The sequence below is a fragment of the Stegostoma tigrinum genome, chromosome 22 (assembly GCF_030684315.1).
Source record: "Stegostoma tigrinum isolate sSteTig4 chromosome 22, sSteTig4.hap1, whole genome shotgun sequence".
Lineage (NCBI taxonomy): Eukaryota > Metazoa > Chordata > Chondrichthyes > Orectolobiformes > Stegostomatidae > Stegostoma > Stegostoma tigrinum.
In genome coordinates, this window is record NC_081375.1 from 19,819,264 (window position 1) to 19,844,016 (window position 24,753).

General features: G+C 41.7%; 1 long non-coding RNA gene across 1 annotated transcript in view; it reads right to left on the reverse strand.

The window, feature by feature from the left end:
- Positions 1–24,753, reverse strand: part of LOC125463489 (uncharacterized) — a 222,673-nt gene that overhangs the window by 42,156 nt on the left and 155,764 nt on the right. The window contains exon 2 of the long non-coding RNA XR_007249838.1: positions 23,748–23,796. This is a non-coding gene — a long non-coding RNA (uncharacterized LOC125463489). The remainder of the gene's footprint in view (positions 1–23,747; positions 23,797–24,753) is intronic.

The following is a 24,753-nucleotide window of genomic DNA, read 5'->3' on the forward strand; positions in this document are numbered from 1 at the left end:
AAGTTGGCTAAAATGACAGATAATATATTGATCCCAGAGTCCATCTAAAAGAAAGACCGTCAAGAGTAATTCTGGTAATTCCTTAAAAGGGTCATAAACATGGCTCTCAGGTGTCTTTTACAAAATGCCAGATTGGATACTCCACCTAGAACCAACTGCTTTCCATTTGGCAGCCAAGCTGTAGAGAAAAGGCAATCCCAAACAGAGGGCCTACATATTTTCATGCATTGCAGTTCCCTATAATTCATTGAAAAACAGTTTGATTTTAGGATCCCAGCTTGCGAGATGTTGGAAACTGCTGAATTGATGGGATATTTAATTATGCATTTTCTCTATGATCTTTCATGCATTTTTCCAAAGGTATTTAGTTGATTGTCCTATATCCTTGTTGAGTTTTTTTTAAAAATGGAGGTGCCCCCCACCGTCAAAAATTTGAACCTTAACATGTAAAGCAAGAGACAATTCTTCTACACAGTGAACGGTTTTAATTTGCAATACAATGTGGGAAGCTTATTTCGTAACTTTCAAAAAGGGAAGTACATAAATACTTAGAGGACAAACAAATTGCCAGACTATGAGGAAAGAAAAAAATGGAGTGGGAGTAACTGGAGTTCTTTCACAGATATAATGGGCAAATGACTCTCTTTTGGGTCAAAAGGTTTGGAACATTCTATAAACCTCAAAACTTCTACTTATACACCTGTTATAGCAGATGTAGTAACATGTGAAGGAACTTTACAGGACAGTGAAAAAACAAAATCTGACAGACCAAGACATAAGACACCCTGAAGCTTTGGGGTTGCTAATTTAAAGGCAATGACTATCATGGAGATGTGTCATGTTTCATGGCTGCCACACTCATGCTCTGACAGAAAAGGCTCGCAGTTTTACAGACGCCAAGGTCACAACAATATACAAGCCTCAAATATTGTCATAATGGGAAAAAGTGTGGGAAGCACCTGCTCAGTAACCAGAAAGCATCTCAAAAAGACAAAAGTAAGGCAGAGCTTCATGGAGGGAATTCTAGAGCTTGATGCCTCACAAACTTAGCAGTAATGTCACAGTGATTAAATTCAGTGATGCATAGGAGGCCAATAATTGAATTGAAGGGTCAAAACCTTAAGTTTCTACATGAAGGGACCTGCCTCCTCTCTTCTGGCTTCAACTTTAAAATTCCTTAAATCGTTGGCAGATCTTCAGCAAAAGTCGATCTTTCTAAATGAAGTACATGCGAACCATTTCTTATAATTCTGATTAGTTGAGAGAAGAGTGGGTGCTATAATTATCAAATTGTTTGCTTTATGCAAATTATTAAATTTTTGCATACAGGCTGAAACATATGTGAAATACAAAGAGAAACTTCAAAGAGTAGTGACTTCAAAACAATGTGAAAGTCCCTGTCTAAGACTCGTATGGGACCTTTATGCACTCAGGTCACATGCTGATATCATCTGCATGTCTCTTAAATGTACACCGACTATTGACCATGAGATACAACAACACTCAGAAGACAATGACACTCTATCCTCTGAGGGAGGAGAACTACTGACAGTATCCAATCAAATGTATTCCATTTGCTGACCACAGTTTTGTGGAAACAAGCCAAAAATTGCAAGTTATTACACTGTGTTAACCACACCTGCACACTTGGCCAGATTCTCAGTTAGACATTTTCCTATGTAACATACTCAATACATCACCAATGCAGTCTCATTAACTTTTCCAGCCAATTTCATGAGGCTACGTTTTGGGTTTTGGAACACATGAATCGGGTGAAACTACACAAGCCAGGAGATTAGTAAACAAGTAGAACTGCCCTAATTTAGAAGGCATCAGTCCCTTTTCTCTCTTTCTAACTATCATGGATTTACCCTCAAATTCATGAAATTACACAGCACAAATAGCTATTTGAACACACGTCAGCTTCAAAGCACAGCTGTAGAAATTCGTTCATATTTTCCCTTCGGTTTGCAGTCACAGCAAACACATTTGCTATTGAATCATAAAACAAAGGATGAAAGCATTCAGTCATTTAATCTGCATTTCCATATTTTGCCAGATGTGTAAAAGTACTTACTAAGTAGGTTTGAAGTTTAATTTTCAGGAGAGCAATGATGTTTTGGATTTTCCAACAGATTGCAGTATAAGGAGGGAGTTTCGTGACGTCAGAATCATTGGCACTACACAGTGACTTGAACCACCCCATCATCTCAACAGTTTTCTTGCAATTATGTTGTGGTTTTAATATGGTAAAAGATCTCAGGTGCCCTCACATTAAGGAGAAAGTTGTCTTCAGCATCAGGGATGCCCCAGGTTCTTTATCCCCCCTCCTCTGCAGGTAGCTATTTCAAGAATGAAACGTGTTAGCCATTAAACGATTTGCAAAAGAAGCAAATGTGAAGTTAAAAAACAACTTTTGCACACAATGACTAGTTCAGGTCTGGAATGCATTGCCCTGAAGTGTGGTGGAGGCAGGTTAAACTGAAGCATTCAAAGGGCATTAGATGGATATTTAAAATGGAAAGAATGTGTGAGGATATTGGAAAGAGGCAGTCAAATAGCATATGATGCTCATTTGGAGAGCTGGTGCAGACACAAGAGGCTGAATGGCCTCCTTCTGCACATAAGACTTTTGTGATTCTATGACTTTGTGGTACTCATGCACCAAGTAAGTTCTGTATGAAACCATGATCAACAAACAGTGAGTTATGCCATTAAGGAAATACAGAAAAAAATAGAAAGTAGGAGCAGGAGTAGGCCATTTGGCCCTGTTCTATCATTCATTATGATCATGGATGATCATCCAACTCTAGCCTGTTCCTGCTTTATCCCCCATATCCTTTCATGTGTTTAGTCTCAAGTGCAATATCAAGGTACAGTTATAACATTTAAGAACATTTGGACAGATGAATGAATAGGGAAGCTGTAGAGGGATATGGGCCAAAGGCAGGCAAATAGGACTGGTATAGTTTGGGAAATTTGTTCAACATAGATGAGGTGAGCCAAAGTCTCCACACACAAAGTATCTCCATGACTCCATAACACCTTCTTGAAACCATAAAAGATGCAATAACTGCCATAAAATTATCATTGACATAACATGCACATGGTCCAGCAGTGATCCTGTTTTACATTTGGGCCATGCAGGTGCTGAGAAGAACCCAGACCCACAGAGATTTCAATGGCACAATGACAGAAGTTGCTGGAGAAACTCAGCATGTCCAGCAGCTTCTGTGGATAGAAAACAAGGTTAACTTTTCAGGTCCAGTGACTTTTCCACTGGACTCAAAACTTTAACTGTTTTCTCTCTATAGACAGTGCCAGACCTGCTGAGTTCCTCTAGCAATTTATGCTTTTTTTCAGATTTCCATCATTTGCAGTTCCTTGTTTTCTTTGAGAGATTTCAAATGGTTGTCCCCCCTCTTACGAGGTGGTTATGGCTAATGCTGCATGCAGGGAAAATAACAGATTAATTTTTACATTATTAACAAGTGGTACTTACATTCAAACCCCAAGCAGAATAAACATGGAGGTGTTATACAGCTGTAGATTTTCAAATGTGACAGAATAGAAAGGTCTTCAACTTGTTATATCACGGGGATTTAAAGGCTCAGTTCATTTATTCTGTGTTCTCCTTCCCTACATTTTCACAAATAACCAATTAGGTATAATCAGTAATTAACATTGGCAGTATGTGCAGATTGCTCATGATGTTGGAACTGAGTTGAACGGCTAGTTGTTTCAAAGTACCTGACCATGTGTGGATATAAATCAAATGCAAAAAAGGTAGAATATTATGAGCTCCACAATACAGTTGATTAAAAGTGCTGCAATTATTCAACAGATCAGTCCATTTGTACATTATATTACATCCTAACCTTGCACAATTTCAGAACTGCTCTGTATGGTCTTCTTACTCCAAACCAATTAGTCCTTTAGCACACATCCACATCTTCCACTCTGCTGTCTATATATACACAAGGTCAAGTATATGAGTCTGTAGTTGGGTGTAAACATGTCCAAATCAATTCCAGACTTCAGAGAAATCCTTTGAACAGGTAATGTCAGGAAAACCCAGGCAAACTTACAATTCAAGGTAGTGATTCTCTCCCCACCCCCAGTCTCTATACCTTTCTTACAGGCCATGGCCAAAATTTAATTTGCTCCCTCATTTGTGTCTCAGTAATCTTATCGTCACTACCATTTTTCTTGTGACTGTTTTAGAAAATTCAATCATATTAATCTCCTTAGTGAAATACTGATGCTTCAGATAGCACAGGTACACACTGAGAATTGATTTTGTTTACTTTGGAGTTGGCAAAACTGACCAGGAATTGACAGGTATATTGTTGGTAAAGGAATGTTCGACTACTTCAAAGCAATGTTTATTGACTCATAAATAAAGGTGGTAGCTGATTTCTTCTGTAATAAGAGGCCAAATGTAATAAAAAAATACTTTGAACTTTATAACAAGGCTGAGCTATGCAAAACAGAACATTGTGCAGACTTGTTAGTTTTAGAGTTTTTTTCAAAAAATGTCTAATGTGTACAGGTCAATACAACAGTGTTGCAGTCTTAAAAGAGACATGCCACCTACCTGAAACAACATTGTTTAATCAAAAGATTTTGTGAAATTTTCAAATTCCTTCTTCCTCAGTTATTTGGCAAATGTTCTACACCTATCTACCAGCCAAGCCAGCTCAGTTTGTTTTTATGGATGGTTTCTTAGGATAAGTTAAACCCGATCTCCATCAACCATCAGTCTGGAGGGTGTGAATTGGTAGTTGAGGATTGTGGAGGGGATAATGCTGCCTCCCCTCAATCCAGAGCCTGTTTGGAAGCTTCCCATGGTTGTCCAGTGGGACCTTGGAAGGAGCTACAGATTCAAACAATCTGAGTTAGTGGTCTTTCCTGCAAAGAGCAGTAGACCGCACAACCTCAAGGTTGGTTCATGCTTTTACCGGACATGGAGCAAATATTTCACTGCCACCTTGAAGAATTGTTGACCTTCTCAGGCAATATACTTCACTGTGATGCAAAACAGGTGTGTGTGTGTGTGTGTGTGTGTGTGTGTGTGTGTGTGTGTGTGTGTGTGTGTGTGTGTGTGTGTGTGTGTGTGTGTGTGTGTGTGTGTGTGTGTGTGTCAGAGAGAGAGAGAGAGAGAGAGAGAGAGAGAGAGAGAGAGAGAGAGAGAGAGACAGAATGTGGACAACCTTTGTTTCATGTTAAATTGGATTAGCCTGCTTTTTGGCAGCAAGGATTACTTTTTGTGACCTGTCAAGAGCATTTGCGTTCAGCATGGTCAGTGCAAATTTCATGCCGGTAGTCCATCACACCATCAGTTTAGCATCAGGCCAAGCATCTACCACATTGCAAGCTTACAATAGGAGGATCGAACAGCACGCTCGTTCCTCAAAATCTAAAACACATGTTGGCCATTTGAAAGGTAAGCTGCACTAACCGCATTGAAAGTTGATAATGAGTTTGGAACACTAAACTGTGAACCAGGCTAGGATCAGGGCTCCAATATTTAGGCACTAGTGACACCCATATGGAGTCCAGGAGAGAAGCCACGTTTCCAAAATGAAAGGAATTTTTCCCCCCCTTACTTCAGAAGAGATATAATTTCACTGAAGGTAATTTAGAGAAAGTTCACAAGGATGAGCCCTGATATTGAGAGATTGTTTTGTGAACAAAGGATAAATAGGTTGGTGCTCTACTTGCTGGAGTTTGGAAGACTGCAAGGTGATGTCATTGAAACACATATGATTCTCAAAGTGCTTGACAGGGTAAAGGGCGAGGATGTTTCCCCTCATGGGAGAGTCTAGGACCAAAATACATGGTCCCAGAATAAAGGGGTGCCAATTTAAAAATTGGGAGAAGGAGAAATTTCTTTTCAGAGGGTTGAGAGTCTTTGGAATTCCTTGCCGCAGAAAGTTGTAGTGCTGCAGTCCTCAAGTATATTTAAGCCTAAGATAGATAGATTCATTATCAACCAAGGGTAAAGGGCAAGTGCATGTAAGGAGTGTCAGATCAGCCATGATCCTATTGAATGATGAAGCAGGTTTGAGGGACCAAACAGCCTACTCCTGCTTCAAAAAAAATGAAAGAACTGCAGATGCTGTAAATCAAAAAAAATCAAAAGTTGCTGGAAAAGCTCAGCAAGTCTGGAAGCATCCGTGGGGAGAAATCAGAGTTAATGTTTCAGGTCCAGGGATCTTTCCTCAGAAGCCTAATCCTCTTCCTATTTCTTATGGTCTAAGGGGAGCCTCTCACATAGCAGCCACCAAAGGATTAAGAACAGTTGGCAAGGAAGGTCAATGTCAGAATCTAGCCTTAAGAAACATGCAGCAATTCCACAAAAAATGTAAAAGGGATTCATCAGCATGATCAAAGTCAGTGAATGCATCTTCAAATGACATCTTCTGCCATTACATGACAAAACTCTCATCCAACCATTCATCCAACAGTAAAATCGCTCACTCAGAACTCACTTCTACCATTCATGAATTCTACCTCACCTTCACATTTGGCAATGATGACAATTGCACAGCTATCTCCAGCTGTTAAGCTATGGTAGGCACATTATCCTTTGTGGAGTGACTCACAAATTTATTGTCTGGACCTATATGGTTCAAACCAGACATTCAGGAGTCACATCAGTTAGGGATGGGTGACACACAAAGATAATGCTCCTCCAGAGGCTTCATGTGCACATTGGGGTCAGCCACATGGGTGTTCTGCTCCCCGAAGCAAACGCTGCACAGTATCCCTCAACATTAGCGCTCTTCATTGTGTGGTGCTGCTAAAATACATACTCATTGTTCTTTCAGTGGACTGCCATTTCCTTCTTTTTTCTTCCTCCAATTACATAAATATCGCAAGACTGCCAACAGAGACCAGTCCTCTACTATCGAAAAGTGGTTTGCTTTCAATAATGATCTCCAGAAATCATTAAAATGTGCCAACGTCACATAAAGATGGTTATAATTAATGGGAAAACATGATTTGTACAAACTACATATATAGAACTGTGCCTAGTATGAGTTGCTAAGACCAGTAAAACTAAAAATGTCCCATTTGTATCCACAATATGAAGTGAATTAATACACATGGACTGTGGTTAGACATAGGAATTAGTGTCAAGGTCACCAAATGAAGCCAATGACTTGATAACAACTTAATGGATGTCATTATATTCTAGTGATCATCCTAATAGTCACCGCAGAACAAACCTGAAAAATCAAAGTACAAAGCCAAGAGCAATGAGGTGGGGCTAATCTCCGTCCAGTTTCTGAGTCCATCAGGTAGTAAAGCTAAACCTTTGTTCATCATTGGTTACACATTCCTGGATCGTGCTTCATGAGCATCATAGCTAGGCATCACTTTAAAAAAGGATTTGAGCTCTTGGAATAGGTGCAGAGAAGATTTACCAGGATGGTATCAGAGATGAAAAACACCAGCAAAATGAAGCGAATATTGAACCTGAGATTATTCCCTTTAAACCAGTCTGGCAACATCTGTGAAGAAAAAGAAAAGTTAACCTTTCGGGTCCGGTGACCCTTCCTCACAGCTCTCAGCATCAGCAGTTCTTTCAGATTTTTATTTAGTGTATAACAAAAAGTTTGATCAAATATTAAAAATATTTAGAGCAGAGGTGGTTAAGGGCAGATTTAATAGAGGCATTCAAAATTCCAAAAGATATTTATCAAGTAAATAAGGAGAATTTCACACTAACAAGGGGGTCAATAATCTGAAGATTACAGGTTCAAGATCATTAGCAAAGAACCAGATAAGTGAGGAGGGGTATTTTTTGTCAAAAGAAATGCAGAAAATTGTTATGATCTGTTGGCTAATGGAAGCAGGTTAACTTAACTAGCACAAAGAAATTTGATCAATAAGTGAAGGGTATACATTTTTAGAGCAATGGTGAAAGAAGAGAAGTGTGGGATTATTTCGATAGTTATTGCAAAAAGCTGAAACAGGAATGGATGAGCTGAATGGTCTCCTGGCTTTGTACAATGTTCTGTGCTCAGTTTAATGGTATTAGACACATTAATATCAAGCTTAAAAATAGCTCCCACAGGCATTGGGTTTTAAAATAATGATCAAAAGTTTGCTTTTTCATGCAAGTCAGGCTGGCCAGTTGAAGAAGGTGCAGGTTTCCAAAGGGTGGAGGGTGGATGGAAGGAAATGATTCAATATTTGAAAAATGGTGCTGTTGTTAAAAATGCAGGGGTCTCTACAGTCATGTTGAGATACCCAGAACTTGTCTTTGAAAGTGGTCACTGCAAATGAAACGTGCCCACAGGTATGAAATGATCTGGATGTGAACACTGTGGTTAGGGAGTAGGCTCACAGAAAGGTTTCCTGTCAAACAAATAACTATTTCATAGTTCGGTCTGTCATTCTAAATGATGTCATTTTGCGAGACACATTCAGACAAAATTGTGGTTTAAAACATGGTCAGCTCTGTCAGAGACAGAGTTTCATCATCCGCACGTCTCTAAGAAAAAAAAAGTGACAACGCTGATTTTAGTTTGCACTTTTGCTTAATTAGGCCATTTGATTGTTGAACAGTTTTGTTCCAACTTTAGGGGTGCTGGCTCGAAGACTTCTGACCATGATGTAAAGTGGATATAACAGAAGTAGAAATATAGAAAAGGCTGCTCGGGGAGACTGCGTCCGCATTAAATAAAAGCATCTGGTTTCTGTTCTGCTAATCTCTCAACTCCTCCTCAACACCCCTACGATTGGGTACAAAATCACCTCCCGATTTGCCCCAGTCAGAGCACAGAACAGAAAGTTACTTGTGTCCTAAGGAGTGAAATTAATGTGATTGAACTTAACAAGCAATGGCACTGTAAAAACATGATCACCCGAAGCATGCTGTGCAACCGCGAGTTGCGAGAGAAATGTTCTCTCAAGACACTTAGCATCCCATTCTGCACATTCATTATTGTCCAGCACGACACAAATGAATTCATAATTTATGCAACTACGCTTTTTGCTCATCATGATAAAATTAGTCAATTCTTTGTGCTGGAGAGATTGGGCGTCATTCCATTTAATGAGTGACAATGCAGATGTGAGTTGTTCCCGTGAAATACGAAGGGGTTTAAGGTGGCAATGCCCATCCAGCGCAGAGCGATTTGTATCACCCTCAGCATCTCTGAAAGCTATCCAGGAACATCTAAATGTAATTACAAGCTTTCAGCTTCAGAATGCACTCGACAATATCTTGGCCAGCGCAGCTCCTTCGTGGCTGGAAGCTTGTGAATGTTCAAGCAGCTAATTGTACCTTACGTGATACATCAGAGTAGAAATGGGACGTTGCCACGTCTGTTTCACTCAAAATACAAAACACACTCATTGAGAGCTAATTTGAGGTCCAAGTTCTTGTGGTCAATGTAGTCAAAGTAGATCTGATCCAATACTGTTTAGGGCCATTGTTCGTGGTATGCGTGTGGGAGGTGGTTGGGGAGCTGCTGGGATCAGTTTTGGGTTTGTGAATTGGACTGCCCAGAGCAAGGAGGCACTTTTCCAGATGTGGATGGGGACTGGTAAATGGCTGCCACCAAAAGGGCCATGCCAATGAGTCAATGCTCCAACATTCATCTCAATGGGTGAGCCGTATGCGTAGTCAAGACAGGAAAGGGCAGCAGCCCAAATAATTCTAATGAAGCTTGAAGTCCCATTTCAGGCTCACCTCAGGCCGCCCAATTGGGAGAAAATGAGCCTAAAAGAATTTCCACCCTATGATTTTTAATGACCTTTATTCTGGCTTATCTTCAACAGAATTTGGAGCCATAGCAATATTGAATCACCTCAGAAAACAGCCTGAGGCCATTATGGGGTCTAGACTGCGAGAATGTGTAAAAAGGTAAGTAAGCACGGTTCAAGGGTCAGTTTTACATTGTAAGTTGGTACAAGAGGAGAATTTTTGCTACTTTTGTCGTGAAAAGTTGAATATTAAACACAGAAACCACTATAAATGTATTATTTCTATCATTATGTTCAGTCAGAGTCTGAGAGTTTTTATCCTTTCACCTTCTGAAGTCGATTCAAACACGGTAGCATGTGGAAGGGATTTTTGGTTCAATCCAGGGATGCACCATTTTCCCCTCAAGTGTTCAGCAAGTTAAAAAGTTCATTCTATTTCATTGGGAAAATGTGCCCTCAGTGCCACTCTACCAGATAAAACATTGACATTGTAACTCAACAACTGTGGTTTGGCTGCTTGTTGTTCACTTTGTCCAATTTGGCAAAGGAAATAGGGGAGGGTATCTGAGATAATAGGAACTGCAGATGCTGGAGAATCCAAGGTAACAAGGTGTGGAGCTGCATGAACACAGCAGACCAAGCAGCATCAGAAGGGCAGGAAGGCTGACGTTTCAGGCCTAGATCCTGAAGGGTCTAGGCCCAAAATGTCAGCCTTCCTGCTCCTAAGATGCTGCTTGGCCTGCTGTATTCATCCAGCTCCACACCTTGTTATGTTGGGGCATAGTATGTGACAGAAGGCCACTCCAATGCTACTAATTTTCTGCCATTGGTCACTGTTAATCAACCCTTTCGCAAAGAAATCCAAGGAGGCTGCAATTTTTGAACCTTCAGTTCACCTGGGCCATCTCCAGCACATCCCTCACCATCTCAGGCAACCAGCTTGTAATTGATGTCCATTTCAAGCCCACCGACTCCCACAGCTACCTAGAATACACCTCCTCCCACCCACCCTCCTGCAAAAATTCCATCCGCTATTCCCAATTCCTCCGCCTCCGCCGCATCTGCTCCCACGATAAGACATTCCATTCCCGCACATCCCAGATGTCCAAGTTCTTTAAGGACCGCAACTTTCCCCCCACAGTGATCGAGAACGCCCTTGACCGCGTATCCCGTATTTCCCGCAACACATCCCTCACACCCCGCCCCCGCCACAACCGCCCCAAGAGGATCCCCCTCGTTCTCACACACCACCCTACCAACCTCCGGATACAACGCATCATCCTCCGACACTTCCGCAATTTACAATCCGACCCCACCACCCAAGACATTTTTCCATCCCCACCCCTGTCTGCTTTCCGGAGAGACCACTCTCTCCGTGACTCCCTTGTTCGCTCCACACTGCCCTCCAACCCCACCACACCTGGCACCTTCCCCTGCAACCGCAGGAAATGCTACACTTGCCCCCACACCTCCTCCCTCACCCCTATCCCAGGCCCCAAGATGACATTCCACATTAAGCAGAGGTTCACCTGCACATCTGCCAATGTGGTATACTGCATCCACTGTACTCGGTGCGGCTTACTCTACATTGGGGAAACCAAGCGGAGGCTTGGGGACCGCTTTGCAGAACACCTCCGCTCAGTTCGCGACAAACAACTGCACCTCCCAGTCGCAAACCATTTCCACATCCCCTCCCATTCTCTAGATGACATGTCCATCATGGGCCTCCTGCACTGCCACAATGATACCACCCGAAGGTTGCAGGAACAGCAACTCATATTCCGCCTGGGAACCCTGCGGCCATATGGTATCAATGTGGACTTCACCAGTTTCAAAATCTCCCCTTTCCCTACTGCATCCCTAAACCAGCCCAGTTCGTCCCCTCCCCCCACTGCACCACACAACCAGCCCAGCTCTTCACCCCCACCCACTGCATCCCAAAACCAGTCCAACCTGTCTCTGCCTCCCTAACCGGTTCTTCCTCTCACCCATCCCTTCCTCCCACCCCAAGCCGCACCCCCAGCTACCTACTAACCTCATCCCACCTCCTTGACCTGTCCGTCTTCCCTGGACTGACCTATCCCCTCCCTACCTCCCCACCTACACTCTCTCCACCTATCTTCTTTACTCTCCATCTTCGGTCCGCCTCCCCCTCTCTCCCTATTTATTCCAGTTCCCTCTCCCCATCCCCCTCTCTGATGAAGGGTCTAGGCCCGAAACGTCAGCTTTTGTGCTCCTGAGATGCTGCTTGGCCTGCTGTGTTCATCCAGCCTCACATTTTATTATCTTGCAATTTTTATGTGACGTGATGTAATTCTTTGAGATAGATATTGGACACTGTCAGATGGGGAGATCAAATAAGACACAAAGAGGCTCATATAGGATATAAGTCAATGGAAAACCAATGACTGGGCTGCAATTTCCTCGTAATTCTCAAAAACTAATGTTGGAACAACCTGTAAAATAAGTAATATATAAACTTTAGATCCACAGATTTGCAGAAAAAGCAGCCACCACTAAAGCACATCCCAATAACTGGTATCTACAACAAATATAAACACAGCTGAGGTCATCCTTTTCTACTGTATTAGGAAATTAATCGTATGGGAGGTGTCTGAAAGGGCGAGTTTTATTTCCCCAGACACCATCTAACACCAGCACATCCTATTATTATGCAACATTCATCCCGAAGTACAGCAACTGAGAGCTGTGAGAAAAAAAAGCACAGATCATACTGACGTAGATTGCCAATATCATCCAAATGATTCAAGAATTGAAGCGATTGTACATAGCTTGCAGTGTCATGCCAGGAGGATTAAAGTTTTCTTCCCACCCTGAATTCCTAATTTTGGTTACTTCATTAAAACATACTACAGAAGTGAAAAAGTATCCCAATGTGATGGTGAGATCAAAGATTAGATTTTAAATGTCAAATCCCTCAGTTCAAATAAAAGATCCCGTCACACCTGTTGCAACGCAACAGCCTACCTCTATTATATATTTCAGTTGATTAAAACAAAAATTGTACTCACCTAAATCAAGGTCATGATTTCTTAAACTTGCTTTGGTTGAGATAACTTGTTGCTTTCACTCATCTCCAACTTTTCAGTGAAACATGGTGTGATTGTCAACAGAGTAGCTCCAGTCTCATTTTTACAGTTCACTTAAAACTTTACCAAATATATATCTTAAACCAAAGCCTAACCCAGTTCAACTTTACTCTAAATGCGGTGTTTAAAATAATTGGATAATTAGTCATAGAATCACTGAATCCCTACACAGTGTGGAAACAGGCCCTTCAGCCCAACAATTCCATAGCGAACCTCAGAGCATCCCACTCAGGCCCATCACCCTTTAACCCACCTAATCTACACATCCCTAAACACTATGGGCAATTTAGCATGGCCAATGCACCTTGCCTGCTCATTTTTGGACTATGGGAGGAAACCAGAGCACCTGCAGGAAACCCACACAGACACAGGGAGAATGTGCAAACTCCACACAAAAAGTGGAATTGAACCCCAGTCCCTGGTGCTGTGAGGCAGTAGTTCTAACCACTGTGCCACCGTGCCGCCCTCGTGTCCTCAAGTTTCCTAATAACACCTATGGATTCCATGCTTCACAATAGGTAAGCTCATGCAACAAGATAATACTGATGAACAAGTTTGCAAAAGGGAGACTAAGAACCATGGAGCCTATGAACCTTACAGAAGATTTGAGGTTGAGAGAGATAGAGGGCTGTAGACAAAGTTCCAAGCTATTTCAACAAGATGGGTGACTGCACAGGTAAAGGTGGCAAAGTGTAAAGTAGCCCGTGGCTAAAGGACCATAGGAAAGACGACAAATGAGGTTAGTAAAGATTGGACAATAAGGCGGAGGTCGTGGAACACCAGTCAGTGTTTGTAAAGGCTAGGGTGATGTGGATATGGATAGAAATATGGATGAACCACACTTATTTGTAATTCAGTCCCAGGTACATGCAGTCCAAAGCTGTTAACATGATCTACTCCCAATTATAACATTCAACCCAACAAGTGGTGCTCACAGCCTGCTCAACAAAAGGGTGACTTCCAAAGTTCAAATTCTAAACATGTCCTCCTCACATCTGTCAGCCACAGGGTGGAACGTTGTGTAAAAGCTCCCTACCCTCACCTCCCAATGTCACTGAACTCCTCACCCATTTATTTGTCACTGTTGAGAAACTATTGAGTTTCAGAAGGTTGATACTTGATTGTACAGGGAATGTAGAGCGGCCCTGGTCCACCTTGGTGAACAAAGAGGTAGAGGGACATCATTGTTTTAGGGTCACTGTACAGAAACTCCATTGCACTCTGCAAAGGGTTAAGCTACACAGAAGTTTGTAACCACAGACAACAACCCGTCTGATCCAATCTGACTCTTGCAACACTGAGTGAATAATTGTGGAATGGATGTTGGTATCCACCCAAGGTGAACATGAGTAATCCAAGCGAGATCAGAATTTTTCCCTTCGAGAGAGACCTTAAATCACACAACCTGGCTGAGAATTGGTCAATAACCATTCCAATGGAATTGACTGTGATTAGACGTTAATTCAATTTTAATTAACTACCTGCAAGTTGTCGCATAAGTGCCCAGCCACTCCTGTTGCAGCCTATCATCTTTAAAATGTCACTTGAATGATTTTTAGAATGCTATAACTAGATTATGACATTTGCAGTTGACATTTTGAACCACAAACTTTCAAATCGTTTGCCAATTACATCACCTCTGTTAACCAAGAATGGTAATATTTTGCAGAATAAGATGAAAGCACTTCTCATCAAGCACAGTTAATCCAAATTCCAAACTAATTAAAACTACTCAATTCTACTCGAAAGTTCTAAAGACATTTCAAACTCGGACGAGGTGAGATGGGCAAGTACTGACGATATCATACCCCAGACTTTGTATGTTCTGGTTAACCCTTGCAGTGACAGAGCTATGTGGGTTTGCACACTTACCAAGCAGAATCTCGTCAAATTCAAATGAAGGGTCAACATCCTACACATTACCTTGTCTGCTCATTCCAAAAATGCTGATGGTCTTGCAGAGCGCCACTAGCATTTTCTATCTGTCTTACAACATCAGGACAAAGCTGTACAGCTCTAGAAGATGACTGAAGGCTTAATTCACCAGTGCAGAAGAGTATTGAATAACGATACATCGGTATGTTATTGGCATAGTGCTTTGGTTCAGAGGGTGGTAGAGCTTAGCATTCACAGCAGTCCAAGGGGGACAAGAATCTCCTGGGAAGGATTCTAAGCAGAAGCTGCACAGTTTCATACAGGCACGTTAAATAGACATTGTGCCAAATGTGTTGGTTGTGCACTGGTTTCTCGTCATGGACCACGTTCGGATTCTGTAGCCCCATGGAACTCGCAATACAAACCATCCTCCCTTTGGAGAAAAGTCAATGAACATGTTGCACTATGTAATTCAAGGCTTCTACCCAAAAGTCAATTTCAGCAGCTAGACATGAGCAAATAGGAGAGAGCACAGAGCTCCTCACCACTCTCAAACTTGTTGCCAATTTGTTTTATTTTCCAAGTAAGGGATGCAGGAAACAGATGGCAAAATGAAGAAGGGAACATGAGAGTTTGCTTGAAATGAGGATGACAAGAGCATCAAAAAAGGACATTACTGCATCCCAGTATGGGTTAGGCTTTTTGTGCATCGAATATTTTATTCTCTTCCTTTTCCCTTTTGCACTGTGATACCCTTTCCTGAATCCAAAGGCAACAAAACACTTCTTCTCACACCTCCATCAATGCTGCTGTTAAAAAGACCACTTACAGCACAAGAATGCCCCAGATAACCTTTCCTCTTCATCTTCTTTCTATACCTAGCTTTCATGTAGATGTCCGTGTAGCAACACCGATGAGTGAAAACAAGTTGTAAGAATCAGAGGTGGAAACCCAAGTCATTCTCCTCTTCCACATACTTCTGTTACCATCTACCTATATATCAGACACAAACTATAAGCTTCATAGTGCAATGCCTGTGCAAAATGTACATTATGTCATCCAATTTTTACAAGACCTTTTATAACCCTGATTATAACTTCCCATTGCCGTTATAGTCTTATGCTGATAAAGACCGTGCGAGGTCAAGGAAGAGTGATATCAACTTTAATAACTCAGTTATAGCACAATAGAAAAAGTTAAAGCAAAACTTCAGAGAAACAAGTGTTTAGTGGTGTAATAAATTTTTTTTGATCAATATAAAGGTACCCGCTAAGGGATTAGATCGGGCAGGCTAGACAGGACAATCGGCAACACAAACCATCTTATCCTGTTGCTTTCTTAGCTTATAAATTGAAAAAAAGACTTTTAACTACTGCTGACTCAAACTCAGCCAATGACTTCCATAATGTGACACTGCTAATCTTCATTGCACAATGCTATAAAAGTTGTTTCCTTGTACAGTTATTTATTGATTGTTGAAGAAAAGTAATTCCTTAGTTTTGTAGAACACAGTCCTTTCGTAACTCAGTAAGGTCCTTGCATCAAAGTAAGACTTATTCAATGTACTACATTTATTTAGCATCAGAAGGTATAATGTCTCATATCTTCTACCCCATGATAAATCAGTATTATCCATTTACAGAAGTTTTTGTTGCTGAAATGGGCAGAAAATTTGGACTGTGATGAAACTCCTTCCATTCTCAAAACAGTTAATTTCAGTTTACAAGCTGTCTCTTCAGTCCAACTACAAGCTACTTCACTGCAAGGAAGAAGAATGTTAGAGCTGGCACAAAAGAAGTGCCTGTGCTTTTCAACCATCACAATCAAAAGGGATTGGAAAATGAAGCCCTTGAGACAGACCAGAATACAAACTAGAAACACACCAAGAGATCCTGATTTCTTCTCACCTCTGATTAACCACTTGAAGGCCAAAATCATCTTGTTTTAGATAAACGTATGTGTATTTGCATTCAATACCAAGCTCAATCAGAAGATTGTAAAATCCCTCATCTTCCATTTCTTCCTCAACCAAGAGGTTTTCAATACAAGTCTCCCCCGTAAAGAGGCTGTACAGACACTTGCCAAACTGGGCAGAACTACAATAAATGACAGATTACCCCAAAAAGAAGTCATTGAAAACTAATAACTGCACCTGGATTAAGCAACATCTTAATAAAAAAAGTTTGTTATATCAATCAATTAGACTGAAGTTGAACTGAGACAAAAGGGTGGTATGTCACCTGAATTATGAAGCTATCCATTTTAAGCAATCAGACTGCCACAAATGAAGAGTGCAGTTTACTGTTAATTCTAAACGGGTTCCTATAATTTGTGAAAAAGAAAGAGAGGGCAAAACAGAGACAGAGGCCACGAGATAGAGAGGCATGAGAGGGAAAGGGCATGAGAGAGAGTTAGGGAAAGATAGAGAGTGAAAAAGGCAGCAAGAGAGACTAACAGACAGACACTCCACTCAGGAGAAGGGAAGAATCTACTCAAAAGAAAATGTGTTGCAGCTTTGCACAGGTTAAACTAACTAGCAGCATGTGGCAGCTGTACAATAGTGTGGAGGTATTACTGCATTTCCAAAACAAATATTTTTTTCTGATGAAGTCCAGATCAGCCATATCACATATGGTGCCATTTATTTTCCTAACTTAAATCACTATCAGTAACTACCCTGTTGTTGGGCTGCATTTACAATATTTTGACATTTGATCTTGCAGATAAAAAGTTCAATCTTGCTTATTGAGTACTATAATTGGCACATAAAAGGTCAGTGTAATGGCCGGCCAATTAATGCAACTGTTCTGTCACAAAAATCTAATCTATTCTTTAGAATTGTATCAGTTTGAAGTGAAGAAATAGGATTAATAATTTTACATTCTGAGCTTGACTGAGGAAGGTATTTCAGAATTTTCTAATGGATCAATATTCATCTTGTAGAAAAAATTAAATATATTTGACTAGAACTGCCCCCCGCTTGAACTCTTTTTGTATCTAACCCACAGATAACCCAAGGCTTCAACAAAATACAAAGAGAAGCTGGATAAATGAGCCTGGAGCACCCTCTACAGTTGCAGTAACTGGTTTCATATTGATTACACAGTCATATAGAGAGAGAGAGAGAGAGAGAGAGTCACAGAGTCCTACAGCAGGTAAGCAGGCCCTTTGGCCCAGGCTGGTCCGCACCAACCAAAATGTCCCACCATGCTAACCCCATTTCCCTTTATTTGGCCCACTTCCTTCTAAACCTTTCCTATCCGTGTGTTTGTCCAAATGCCTTTTAAATGTTAATGTACCCACCTCAACCACTTCCGCTGGCAGCTCATTTCATTTGGGTATCGCCATCTGTGTCAAAAAGTTACCCTTCAGATTCCCGCATATTCTTTCCCCTCTTACCTGAAACTGATGTCTTCCAGTCCTCAATTCCCCAACCCTGCGAAAAAGACTGAGTGCATTCACCCTATCCATGTCTCTCATAATCGGAGATACTTCTATAAGGACCCCCTCAGTCTCCTACGCTCTAAAGAAAAATGTTCTAGCTTGTCCAACCTCTCACTATAACTCAAGCCCTTACAGCAAAGTGACCAAAACTGAACACAATACTCAAGTGCGGCCTCACCAACATCATGTAGAATTGCAACATAACTTCTATACTCCGTATCCCGACTGATCAAGGCCAATGTGCCAAAAGCCTTCTTCTCTGTCCTGTCTACCTGTGACTCCACTTTCAGAGAATCATGCACCATTACTCCAAAGTCCCTCTCTTCCACTATATTCCTTAAGGCCCAGCCATTCACCTGGATTTGACTTTCCAAAATGCAACACCTCACACTTGTCTATTTAAATGCAATTTGACATTTTTTGGCCCACTTCCCAGCCAATCAAGATCCTGTTGCAATTTCTGATAACCTTCCTCACTGTCCAATATACCACCTACTTTAGTGTCATCCACAAACTTACCAATCATGCCTTGTACATTCTCATCCAAGTCATCAACATGGAGAACAAACAGCAATGAGCCCAGCACCAACCCAAGGCACACCACGAGTCATAGGCCTCCAGTCAGATGGCATCCTTCCAGTATTACTGGAATGCATTGGTAGTGGTATTCCCATAGGAGCGACACGGTGGCTCATTGCTTAGCACTGCAGCCTCACAGTGCCAGGGACCCGGGTTTGATTCCCGCCTCGGGTAACTGTCTGTGCGGAGTTTGCACATTCTCCCCGTGTCTGCGTGGGTTTCCTCCAGGTGCTCCGGTTTCCTCCCACTGTCCAAAGATATGCAGACTAGGTGGATTGTCCATGCTAAATTGCCCATAGTGTTCAGGGGTTCGTGGGTTATGGGGGATGGGTCTGGGTGGGATGCTTCAAAGGGGTGGTGTGGATTTGCTGGGCCAAAGGGCCTATTTCCACACTGTAGGAAATCTAAAATAAAATTACTCTCTGCTTCCTACATCAAACCAATTGTGTATCCAATTTGCCAGCTGTCCCTGGATTCCACATGGTCTAACTTACCAGAGCAGCCTACCATGTGGAACCTTTCCAAAGGCCTGACTGAAATCCATAGAAATTACATCTACTGCCTTGCCCTCGTCACCTTTCCTGGTTACTTCATCAAAGAACTCAAACAAATTTCTAAGGCATGATCTCCCACACGCAAAGCCATGCTGACTACTCCTGATCAAACCCAGTCTTTCCAAACGCATGTACATCTTAGCCCTCAGTCTTCTCAAATAACTTACCTACCACAGATGCTAAGCTTGCTGGTCTATAATTTTTCTTTGCAGCCCTTCTTGAATAAGGGCACAACATTTGCTACCCTCCAGTCTTCTGGGACCTCACCCACAGCTGACGATGATGCAAATATATCATCCAGGGCACCCATAATTTCTTTCCTAGCCTTGTGCAGGGTTCTTGGACATATCTGGTCAGGACCAGGCAATTTATCCACCTTTGTACGTTCTAATACTTACAACACCTCCTGTACTGTGATATAGACTGTCCCCAAAAATCGCCATTAATGTCCCCAAGTTCCGAGTTTTCATGTCTTTCTCCACGGTAAACAAAAAGGTGATGTATTCATTGAGAACCTCGCCCGTCTCTTGTGGTTCCGCACATACATGTCCACCTTGGTCCTTGAGGGATCCTATTCTCTCTCTAGTTATTCTTTTTCCTTGAACATAATTAAAGGATCTCTGGATTCACCCTAATCTTCTCAGCCAAACCTCTCTCGTGCCTCCTTTCTCCCCCCCGGATTTCTTTCTTCAGTAAGCTCCTGCATCCCCTATATATCTCCAGGGATTCCCTTGATCCCAGCCACCTGTACCAGAAACTTGCCTCCTTTTTTTTCCTGGTCAAAACCTCAATATCTCTTGTAATCCAGAGTTCCATACTCCTGCTAACCTTGCTCTTCACCCTCTCAAGAAAATACAGACCTTGAACCCTAGCTATCACACTTGTAAATGTCTCCCACTTTCCAGAGGTCCCTTTGCCTGCAAACAAACAGCTCCAATCAATCTCTGTAAGCTCCTGTCTAATTCTATCAAAATTCACCTTGCCCCAATTTGGAACTTGGATCGGTGGACCAGTTTAGTCTTTTTTCATAACTATTTTAAAATTAATCGAACTATGTTTACTGGTCCCAAGGTGCTCCCCCAACTTCACCTCAGTCACCTGTCCTGCCCCATTTCCCAACAGTAGGTTGAGTTTTGCCCCTTCCTGAGTAGAGCCCTCTATATACTGCTTGAGGAAACCTTCCAGAACACATTTAACAAATTCCACCCCATCTAAGCCCTTAACACGATGGCATTCCCAGTCTATGTTGGGAAAATTAAAATCCCCCACTATGACGACCCTATTGCTCCTGTAAGTCTCCCCAATTTCCCTGCATATTTGTTCCTCTCATTCCCATTGACTATTTTGGGGGCTGATAGTACAAACCAGTAATGTCACCGTCCCCTTCTTATTTCTTAGCTCCACCCTCAAAGCTTCACTGGATGATCCCTCAGTTACTTCATCTGACTCCTGCTGCGATACTCCCCCTAATCAAAAATGCAACTTGCCCTCCCCTCTTTCCTCTACCTCTGTCCCACCAGTAGCACCTGTCCTCTGGCACACTGAGCTGTCAGTCTTGTCCCACCCTTAGCCATATTTTCCTAATGGCTACAATATCCCAACCACACCTCTGCAGCACCCCCACCACCCCACCCCAATGTTCCTATTCACACCCTGAGCTCATTGGCCTTACCGGTCAGCCCTCTTGCATTGAAATAGGTGCAATTTAATCCATCAGGCATTCCTCGCTTCCTGCCCTGTTCAATCCTAATCTGTCCCTTCAACTTGCTATTTCAGATTCCTATCTCTCTTTCTAGCCTCGCACTTGCCTCCCCATTGTTTAGGACCCCATCCTGCTGCCAATCTAGTTTAAACCATCCCTTGTAGCACTCGCAAATTTGCCCTCTAGGGTATTAGAAGCTTCCAGTTCAGGTGCAGCCTGTCCCTCTTGAACAGGTCACCTCTACCCAGGAAAGATCGCAATGATCCAGGAATCTGAATCGCTGCCCCCTGTACCAATTCTTTAGCCACGCATTCGTCTGCCATTATCCTCCTGTTCTTACCCTCACTAGCAGATGGCACTGGAAGTAATCTGGAGATTGCCACAGTCAATATCCTGGTTTTTAAACTTATTTCTTAGATCTCTCTAATCGACAGGACCGCATGCCTATTTCTACCAATCTTATTTGTGCCAATGTGCACAATGACTTCTGGCTGTTCACCCTTCCCCTTGAGAACATTCTGCAGCTCTGAGACATCCTGGACCCTGGCACCTGGGAAACAACACACCATCCTGGATTCCCATTGGCAGCCACAGAATCTCCCTGTCAGCACCCCTAACTATCGAGTCTCCTATCACTAAGGCCATGTTTATCTTTACCCTTTCCCACTGTATCCCAGAGCCAGTTGTAGTGTCACCAACCTGGCTGATGATGCTTTCCCCAGTCAGTCATCCCCACCAACAGTAACCAAAATGGTATGCTTGTTTGAGGGGAGTGGGCACTGAGGATTCCCGCACTCTCTGCCACTCGCTTTGCCCTCCCCGTTGGCCACCCAGCTATTCTCTGCCTGCACCTTAGGTGTGAGCACCTCACTAAAACTCCTATCTTTGTTCTGCTCAGCATCTCGGATGATCCTGAGTGCATCCAGCTCCAGTTCCCTAACATGGTCTCCCAAGAGCTGCAGCTGGGTGCACTTCCCACAGGGGTACTCATCAGGGACAATAACATCTCTTGAAAATTTGCTTCAGGTGACCTGAAGTTCACAAAGGATTTGGAATTCCTTCAGATGAAGACTGGCAACAGGTGATAAAATTGGCTTCCAGCATTGGGTGGAAAGCAGGAGAGCGCGAGGGAGAAAAGATTGAAACCCCCAAGTGAGAATCCTTGCTGTCAACAGCCATTTTAAAACTTTCAGTTTGGATAAGATGATAAGTGGAAGTATGGGCCTGCAGTATCCAAATCTTAGTATGTATTACAGACGGTTAAGTATTTCTGGGAATTAAATATAAAGTTCAGTAGCACACAATCTGACCAGCTACTATCTTTCCTTCAGTTAAGCACAAAACTGGTAGAAAGCACATATGTGAGTGGGTGATTCTGAATGTTATGGTACTCTGTAACAAAGTCAGTACTTGCATTGTGACTTTCAACGTGATGGAAATGAGTCAACGTTTCAGCGCTTAAAAAGCTCATAGTTTGCCAACAGCCGCATAGATCATTTCCCATGGAGTTGGCTCCATAAAATACTTAACTATTGCAGAACAATTTAAAAGTGAAGCCTTGGTAAGTTGTTATTCAATTTAAGAGAATGCACATTTCAAAGAGGACTGGATATCGTGGGTTTTCCAGAACAAAGTACTTATGTACTTGTGAGACTGTGACATCTATAGCTTGAGACCTTTTCAAAATACAATGATGCGTCATCTATTCTATACTAGCATTGACTGGCATTAAAGTTGTTTTTATGTGAAGGATCAATTGTCTTGCTTTTTCGTTTGGACTAGGATACGTGGTGATACTATGACATTAGCTTACACTTGCGCAGGTCCAGCAGTCAAAGTGTACTTTTAATAGCCAGTTTCTAATCATGTGACCATTCTGAAACATTAACAATATGTTCATTGACATCATAACAATGTAAAAGACTTGTGAACAATGTTTAAAGCTTAATTTAAAAACTCAGTGCGAAAAGAATAGGAACCATATATTGAAATTGCCTCCACCAGCTTACATTTCCAAACCCTTTTTTGACTTTGAATACCTCGATTAACCCCTTCACTTTTTCTGTTCCAAGAACAATCCAAACTTCTCATTTAGGTCCACATAACTGAAGTCTCACACCTGTGGTACCATTGTCCTAGCTCTTCTCTGCTTCCTTTCCAAGGCCTTGACATCTGTGCTAAACTGTGATGTTCAGAATTTAGCACAATATTTCAGTTGGAACCTATGCCAGACTTAGCATAACTTCCATGTGCACTGTCTGCCTTTTTAACAAACTCCTTAATTTGTCCTGGTGCTCTTGTTATTGTATTTCCCTGGAGCTCTCTTTTTCTGCATCCCTTTTAATATCATGCCATTTAGATTTGATTGCCTCTTTTCATTCTTCCTTCTGAAATGAATCACTTCACACTTAGCTGTGTGAAACATCATCTAACATGTGTCTTCCCATCTCATCAGTCTGTCTGTGTCATTCTGAAACCTGTTGCAGACCTCCTCACCGTTAATGATTATTATTACATGAGTTTAGTACATCTGTCTCATACGGAGATACCTTCGTGGTCTCTTATCAGCTTCATGCTTCCATTGCAGTTGAGATAAGGTACGGTCGATCTAAGAAAGCAAGCATTGCAAAAATTGGGAAGGACCTTGCAACAGAAAGAAAATGGAAAGTACCATTTAGAGTTAAAGTTTCACCCACAAAAGACAGTACTGGAATGAAATCAGATATGATGTCATAATGTGGCATTTATTAGCCATCTTACCAATATCATCTGATGTATTCAGTCACTTTGAGGTCATGCAGAAATACACCTAGAATTTAAAAAAGTATCATTAATAATGATAGGTAAACAGGAGAGTAATAACATTGCAATTACTATTGTTCTGTATCATGTGAATACATAGTAGATTACAAAAGAATAGCAAGTAACTAAATTCTGAACACCTGTCCAAGAGTACTTAAAAAGCTCCAAGTTGAAGTGAATTGCCAGCCAAGTATTTCAGTTAGTAAAAGATGGCTTACAATTAATATTTTTATGAATAACATTAATATGTAGCCTTTCACACCATATAACACTGGTGCTTATTTAGTTCAGATTCCAGGCATTGGTATTTCAGTTTCTCATTACAAACTGTCTTAAGGGCTGGTGGTGGGCTCTTCTGGTGCAGTAGTAGTTTGTGCCAGAATGCCTAGGTTCAAATCCCATCTACTCAAGAGATATATAATAGCATCTCTGAACACAGATTAGGAAAATATCTAAGGGCTGGTGGTTATCTCATGCTGAACCATCACATTAAGAAAGGCTACTATTCCTACCTTTTGGAATATAATGTGTTTCCAGAGAGCGACTTGGCTTAGTACAATGTGATACCCATCAAACTTGCCAATTGTTCAAGAATCTCACTGTCTTGAAAAACTATCATGCTGAAACAAGTTACAATTTTTCTATACGTAGGAGATTGTTTCATTTGCCAGGTTACATCTCCTTTTTACTTCCAATCCATGGGAAAGTGTGTGTGTATCTGGTTCAGAATAAGCTACACATTAATTTATGGCATCGAGGAATTGGGCTTGTTTCAAGTCAGTGTTCAGATTCAACCAGTTGTTTTACCTTTTTGAAAAAGTAGACAAAGCCCAAGCTTGGAGATTGGAGACAATCACTTGTGGAATTTATTATGATTGAACCTTTTTGTTCTTTAATTGGTTTTGCCAATTGGTTATGTGCTATTTTGCTATCTAGTTTCTCAAACAGTTACTCATTGATGAGT